Genomic DNA, 8,264 nt, shown 5'->3' with positions numbered 1-8,264 from the left:
AGGAGAAAGAAGCGAGCACATGAGGGAGTGGGTAGGAAAAAAGGGGGTTGGCGGGCACCAGGGGAGAGATGAGGAAAAGGGAGCCACTGTGGACACAAGGCAAAGGAAGAAGTCTGCGTGGCGCTACAGGTGGGTCGCGCAGGGGTTCAGGGTTTTGTGGACGAAGTCGCGGGTACTGCTAGTTAACAATATGATTATGTGGCAGGTACAATATTTAAACATTTGGGGCCCCAACTTTAATTTTTCCGAGGGCCCCACTTTGTCTAAATCCAGCCCTGGTCTGGTATTAGTTATCCATTGTAGATTTGCCCCACAAGTCTTGTAAAAGTTACAGCCTAACCCTACACTCGGCATGTTCATTGCAATGTGTGTATGGCCATGGCCTGAGTGACAGGAATCAGCCCCACACTCAATCCTTCCAACAAAATGGCTTCGAGCGCTCGCCTGGCGACAGCTAGTGTCAGGCGAGTGACGTCACCTCCTCCTTTTTTTCGTATTAGAGCTGGTGGGCGGGAAGTGGGAGGAGACTGCGTGACGCGACTGATGACGACATAGCGACGGGAAGGACGGAACAGAAACAGAGCTGGGAGCCAGGCGAGTGCCGGGGGTGCCGCAGATGCAGGGGGAGCAGTGAGCGGACAAGTCAGGTATAAAGGAAGTGAAGAGGCGGCAGCTTGTGGCACTGAGGAGGCTCCGTCCAGACGAGAGGAGGCCGCAGCTCCGGTGCCCGGCTCTGGTTTCCTGCACACAGGCGGGACGAGGTGAGACCTCTAGGCCCTTTGTAGCTCCCTGGCCCGGCGCACTGTTTATGTCAGTGGCCTCAGTGTACACAGGCAGTGACGTCATTAGGACAACTTCAGGGCAGCCGGTGACGGCAGACTGTGCTCGGTCCTCACAGCCGGACTACTGCGCAGCTGCGAGACTGCACCGTGTGGGAGAAGTTTCCTCGGAGTTGTGTTGTCTCCATCTGTATGTGATGCCTGCCGCCCTAGTGCTTGTGTGGGACTGTAGTGATAGCAGTGAGTGACAATACACAAGCGCTGCTGCTGCCCCGAGGACCCTCAGTGTCCTGGGAATAGATACACTACATGGCCCGGGCTCAGGCTCCGCCTCTGTGTGGGCTCCTGCAGTTTTGCCTTGTCACTCTGACTGCACTTGTGTGACCTGAGGAGATGGTTGTGTGTGTGGGGAGGTGATTGGGGTCGGGACTGTCAGGGGTTGTGTTGTGTCACAGTTGTCGCCTGTAGTCATAAGGGTTTCGTGCACATGTTGTCACTCTGGATAAAAGATGTTACGCAATGGTTGTCATGGGACAAGTCCATGTGTAGCCTGACCATAGATGTAAGGTAGATGTTTACTGCCCCGACACCCCCAGGACCATGTAGTCTTGTGTAGTGCTAGTGTGCAGATGTATTGTAGGGAGGAGGCGGGGGGCGTAGTACTCAGCATCTTAAAATCAAACCCATCGTGACTTATTCTCTCTATTTGGCCTCATTCAGACATCTTTGTTTTTTCCGTGTTCTCCATGGACGATACACTGACCCAACTAATTCTATAGGCGTATTCGGACGCTACATAGATATATATATATATATACACACACACACACACCCATTGAATTCTATAGGTGTACTGAGACTTAAAGGGGTATTATAGTTTTTATTTTTACTGGATAGGGAGGCATAACATAACACCCACTATATACTCACCGATCTCTTCATCTGGGGGTTCAGTGTAGTCTCTGTGATATCCTGAGCGTGAACAGAACGTCACTGCCCAGCTGACACGTCCTGTGTGGGCCAAAGCTCAGGAAGACCGGGGACCTGAGTTACCTTTCTGTTTCGGGGATCCAGAGGAGAATCTCAACTCAGGTCCCCAGTCTTCCTGAGCTTTGGCCCACACAGGATGCGTCAACCGGGCAGTGATGTACTGCTCACGCTCAGTCACTGACTGGCAGGACATTACAGAGTATATACAGTGTTAACCCCGTTATTTATTAGAATGAAGTACGGGACACCCCTTTAATGGGTTCGGCACTGGAACACCCCTTTAACAGGTGCTTGAAAATCACAGACAGCACATGAATGTCCTCTGTGTGTTGCCCATTTTTCACAGGCCATTGTAAGCAGGCTCTTAGAAAAGCAATGTCATGTGACCTTTTCCATTTGTTAGGGCTAAAATTGTTCATTTTTTTTTTTTTTTTTTTTTGGGCATAGTCTGCTTTTCATGACTGTTTATGCGTGGAAGGAAAAGCACAAACAAACCACACACAGATGTGTGAACTACGCCTTAGCAGTGGTAACATTAAAGAGTATCTGTCGGGGCCAAATTATCTGCCATTCTTGTGCCACATAAGGGGCTTTAATAGGAGCAGAAACCTACCTTTGTGGCACAAACCAATAGAGCAATGCAGACATAATCCTCTTTTTAGAAATATGCAAATCGACCTTTAAGTGCATGAGGGGCGGGGCCAATGTGCCAGTGTGAGAACCGAGGCTCAAGAGGTTGAAAACGTTATTCACAGCGAAAGGAGCGGCACTTCCATAGGCCTGTCTGATACACTCCTACACCGCACTACTATTGGTTTGGGGGACTTTTTAAACCCCCTTAGGCTCAGGCCCCACGTTGCAGAAACGCAGCTTTTTTTGTTCCAGTTTTTTGAACAAAAGTCAGGAGTGGATGGAGCAGAAGGAAGTATAAGAATGTCCTATATATTTCCCATTCCTGTTATAGCCGTTATAGGCTTTGGCTTATAAAACTGCACAAAATCTGCAACAAAAAAGATCTGCGTTTCCGCAACATCGGGCCTCAGCCTTAAAGAGCACCTTTCATGTTCTCATAAACATGGAACAAACAATTGTACCGAGCGACCAAATTCTGTCCGCTCCAACAGTCCTTTTGGAGGTATTGACAGTAATAAACTGGAGCACCGATGAGCAGCAGGAAACCCAACACCCACACCGGGTGGTATAACAGGGATAAATGACCAGAATTCGGGAATAACACTACGCTGACTACAAAATTTGGAGTCAGCACAGTGTTATTCCCGAATTCTGGTGGTTTATCCCTTTCGTGTTCTCAGGCACATGTGGATTTATATGCTGCTACTAAGCCAACAGTATTCTGAATTCAGCCCACTGTCGGCTTTCCCGTTCTGTGCCCCGGGGCTGGAGATATCAGTACCGTTAGTTTTGTCACCGATCTCTCCCCACTGTCAGAAGGGCATTCCTGACAGTCTAGGTGGACTATGAGCAACACTCCTGACTGTACTCGTCCATATATACTGGGGAGGGGGAACGTTCTTCACAGCTTAGCGTCATCAGTGGGTGGTAAGGAACCCCCCCGGCGGCGTTGGTGTTTCTCACAGCCCAGCTAGACTGTCAGGAACACCCTTCTGATGATGGGGAGAGGACGGTGACAAAAGGCACCAATATCTCCAGCCCTGGGGCACATAATGGGAAAGCTGACGGTGTGCTGAATTCAGCGGTATATAAAAGCGCATGTGCCCGAGGATGTGAAAGGTCGTCTTTAAATCTAAAGATGTAAAGAAGCAGAGGTGCATGCTCCATCCCATGCCGGATTATGTGAGGTATCGGCATTACTTCTAGAAGGAACTGTCACCCTAATACGGCACCTAACAGAGCGTCATATGGCAGCACATGTAGTATATGGAGCCGCTGATGTCTGTGACCAGCCCTAAGATAACTTTAATAACATTTAGTCTTCCTTTAATAGAAACCTAATGCACTTTTCTCAGTGACTGCACAGGAGGATGCTGGGTTGCAAGTTTCCATCTTATTGCTGGGCGATGCCATCACTTTATGCCCAGGGGTCTGATCCCTGCTGATTCTGAATATGACAGCGACACAATGCCGGCTTAGCACTGACCGGTCAGTTTCCCTATGGCCAGGAGATAAAAACACCATGCACCATGGCCTCTCCAGTTTGGGTACAGAGGGGTCACAGACATCAAACCCTCACCAGGATCTTAATGGGAAGGCCTATTGTAGTAATGTGCCGTCACTTAAGGAGAAATTTACCTTTTAAAACTCTTTGAACACGTCTGTGAGATGTCAGTAAATTTCTTCTGCGGGAATCTGCATCATGGGATCCCAAATTATCTCTAAAACAAAAGATTTCTAGGACCATAGCTTTGCGCTTCTTTGTTGTCTTTGGTGAAGTCTGAGACCACTCCATGGCTAAGGAGCAGTCCGCCCCCTCTGGCACTACCTAAATTTTTCTTATACTGGGCATGTAACAAGGCCTTCTGCTTCAGAGAGATGGATGCGGTCTCCAGATGTCCCATAGAGATGAATGGAGTAGCGGTATGTTTGTGCCCCCTGCTGCTCCATCCATACAGAGCAAATGGTGCCCCATTCTTGTGACTGGTGGTGTCTGGTCACTGTGATCTCCTCTGACTGGTATCCGTACGCTTCTATAGGCTGCCGTGACTGGTATCCGTGAGCTTCTATAGGCTGCTGTGACTGGTATCCGTACGCTTCTATAGGCTGCCGTGACTGGTATCCGTACGCTTCTATAGGCTGCCGTGACTGGTATCCGTACGCTTCTATAGGCTGCCGTGACTGGTATCCGTACGCTTCTATAGGCTGCCGTGACTGGTATCCGTACGCTTCTATAGGCGGCCGTGGTGACCTTATTTGCTGGATAGAGCTAACCTTACTTTGCTGTGGTCTGTAGAGATAGTTTTATGGAGAAGGCTGTACATCTGCTCTCCATAGAATAACCTTATCAGTCTGTGTTGCCCCATCACCATTGCCACCACCTGTAAGATCCGCAGCCCTACCCCGATGTCATAGATTTGGGCTTTCTCCATACTTGTAGGGACTATGGCTTCTGCTAGTTCAGTGTCTGCGATAATGGGGGACTTGGCGAAGCCCCAGCAGGTCCTGCCCTTCTGTATGATTCATGAGGAACAATACTCTTATCCGTGTCTCTTATTTGCTCTGCTCTAACCTGTGTGTGATATAGATATATACTGGTGGAGATATATACTGGTGGAGATATACAAAACCATATCTGCTGATGACAAGTATGGGGTGACACATGGCATTCAGCGCCCGGCTCGCTGCACATTAATGGCTTCTTCATCTGCTAATGTTTCATTTGCCTTTCTCAAGACCGGACAGGCCGAGCGCTGCAGGGAAGATTTACTGCTGGATATAGTTCAGATCCCCTGAATATTTCTCACTTCCCAGTATAATAGATCTGGAGGTGAGGACTAGAATGTCTCGGCCCTACACATTTACAGCTGTGTGTGTGACCCTATAGCTGGAGGACCTGCTCGAGATGGATGTCTGTCTCCTGTCTGGTCCTGTTCTACTGTATGTCCAGTGTCAGGGATATCGGGCAGCCATGTGCCTCTCCCTCCATAGAGTTTAGGATTTCATTCAGATTGCATTTACATTGGTGTGCGGGTGACAAGCACTTAGTTGTAGAGTCAGAGGGAAGGGGGTGAATGTGGGAAATTCTTGGCCAGTCACTGACATAGCAGTAATGAATGCTTCAGGATACTTGGGTGACTCCAGCACAATTTATAAGACTTGGATATCCCTTTAATACAGTGTAGTGTCATCATGAACCACCTTACCTGGGCAAGTCTGTAGTCTGCCCACCGGGCCTTTAAATGGCTTTCTCATACTTACTAAATTGATTTCTTCTTAGGACGGTGACTTTTTAGGGAGTCTCACATCCGGACCTCCAGCCGATCAGCAGTTTTCACTAGTTATCAAGCACAGCGCCATATATTGTACGGTGTCTGGTCGTGGTATCGCAGCTCAGTCCATTCACTGAACCCAATGTACGTGATGTCACGTAGCCCATGAGGTGGAAGCCATTTCACACAGCTGATCTGCTGGGTCCCCGGGTGTCAGACACTTGCTGAGCGTCAGGTGATAACCTTTCCAAACCCTTAAGAGCTCATTTTAGAGTATCTCTCGCCACATCTAGAAACTCCAGCTCTTTGCATCCTTTGGCCCACTCCATTGATCCTGGTGCAGTTGGTTCCCCTGTAGTAAGTGCAATGGGTTCCTGTGTTTGATATACTTATCAATGTCTCTAATGTCACATGGGTGATCTTGGACCAGAAGAGGCGAGCAATGGCAGAGTTTGGAGTAATCCTTTATATCTTCTTTCTGAAATCCTAAAAAAATATAATCAGAAAGATTGATATACGTCTACGTGTTTGCAGGCAACATGTACTAGGCACAGCGAAGGGGAGGACTTGACCACAGCCCCTTAATTTACAACCCCCTTCCCTCCCTCTAGACCAGGGGTAGGGAACGTACGGCTCTCCAGCTGTTGTAAAACTACAACTCCCAGCATGCATACTTGCTCTGCTGTTCTTGGAACTCCCATGGAAGTGAATGGAGCATGATGGGAGTTGTAGTTTCACAGCAGCTGGAGAGCCAAAGGTTCCCTATCCCTGCTCTAGACTATACATTTGGAAGGGGGGGGTGGATTCCCAATTTCTGAATTAGAATGGCAAGCATTGCTTGCACATCCAAGCTGATCCGACCTAGGGCCGCAACTCAATTAGGCCTAGCACGTTCCTCCATCACCTTTATTGGGAATCGGAAGGAGCACCCAATGTTTGCCATAGGGGGCTAGACTCCACTAGGTCCCCTTTCTATTGGTTTCTAGTGTCCTAACCAGGAGCAGCAGGACCCAGCGACAGATCCCATAATCGCCATTGACTGTTTAACTCTATAGTGTCTGCTAGGCCGCTTCCTTATGGTTATCAGGTCTGTGTTTTCCGTGTAAATCTCCCTTTATTTAGTCACGTCTGATATTTTTAGTGTCCTCCCCTCTTACATGTGTGAGGTATTGTGCATGTCCTAATAACAGTCCTGTTTATACAACGGGCCCCACAGAGTCCTATTGTAACGGCTGTGAAAATCAAATCACTTTACCTAATAAGGATTACTAATAGGGTTAAGCTGCTCATCTCATGCACGGCCATTGATTTCCACATAGCGCACAGTTTATAGGACATTAATCCCTTAAATATTTAGCGTGTTCGCTTGTGCGCGGTCACAGGTCCTAGTACTAAGATGTTATCCGGGTAAATCCAAGGTGCCGTTCCTCGTCTTATTCTCAAATCATATGTAATAATGTTTTCCTTAAATTTTTTTTTTTTTTTGTGTGTGTGTGTTTAACCCCTTCCTGCATCATCCTGTTTAGGTGTTTCATACAAATATTTCTATACTGACATTAGGCCTGAGCGGGTGATCAAATTAAAGGGATTGTCCAGGATTTATCTTTTTATCGGCTATGAGTATCTGATTGGGGGGAAGGGGGGGGGGGCAACAGACTGCACCACATGGGAAGAGGGTTAAAGCCAAATTGCAGATTGCAGTTCTAGCTAAAACAAAAATGGAGAAATCATTTGTTAAAACAGGTGGGAAAGTGATTTTTCTATACCACATATACTGCTGAATGTAACGCTCTCAATCCTATCTCAGCTTTCATATGACACCAGAACCACTGTTCTGGGTTGGCTAAATCCAGCGCGATACAGCTAGTTCACACGTAGTTTTTTTGGTCCCGCGTCAAAAAACTGCCTCCCATTGAATTCAATGGGAGCCGGTCATTTCCTTTTACCGCTCACGGAAAAAAGAAGCGACCTGCCCTATCTTGACGTGGATTCCCCTGCGTCCACGTCAAGACAATCCCTCCGGACTAGGCCGATTCATTTGGGCCTAATCCTGAGCAGAAAGCCACGGTTGTTGGGAGCCACGGCAGGCGCATTTTGGTCCGGATTGTGACGTGGCTTCCCGTGTCAAAAATCAGGACCAAAAAAACTCACGTGTGAACTAACAGGAACCTGCTTGCACAGAAAAGGGGGAAAATTATCAAACAAAATTTAAAAAATGATATACAGTAATTTCTATCAGGAAGCAGCAGAGGCCTCCCAACTGCAGACTTCATTGCAATCCCTACACTATGTTTAGATACAATAAAGCAGAAAAGGACCAGAAATACAACGCTATATTTAGCAAATGGTGTGAACAATAACACGCCTTCTGAAATCAGACACTGAAGTCCGTCTATTCTCATGAGACACCAGGAAAGTGTTTTTACTAGGTTTGCCTTATGTAGGGTCTGTGTGATACATATAATCGGGCAGTATGTTACAGTTTTTATTTTTCTATTTTAATCTTACAGGTATCACAAAAATTTTTTTTTTTTAGAGTATGTCCCGATGGAATTAAATTCCCAGAATGAAATTTCTCCAGCAAATTTTA

General features: G+C 47.4%; 1 protein-coding gene across 1 annotated transcript in view; it reads left to right on the top strand.

The window, feature by feature from the left end:
* The first annotated feature begins 678 nt into the window (after positions 1–678).
* Positions 679–8,264, top strand: part of FBXO30 (F-box protein 30) — a 31,730-nt gene continuing 24,144 nt past the window's right edge. Inside the window, exon 1 of the mRNA XM_075267392.1 lies at positions 679–761. The gene's annotated coding sequence lies outside the window, so the exon portion shown is untranslated. The remainder of the gene's footprint in view (positions 762–8,264) is intronic.

The sequence above is a fragment of the Leptodactylus fuscus genome, chromosome 3, assembly GCF_031893055.1.
Source record: "Leptodactylus fuscus isolate aLepFus1 chromosome 3, aLepFus1.hap2, whole genome shotgun sequence".
Lineage (NCBI taxonomy): Eukaryota > Metazoa > Chordata > Amphibia > Anura > Leptodactylidae > Leptodactylus > Leptodactylus fuscus.
Note: the sequence above shows the minus strand (reverse complement) of the source record. Positions and strands in the feature narration are given on the sequence as shown.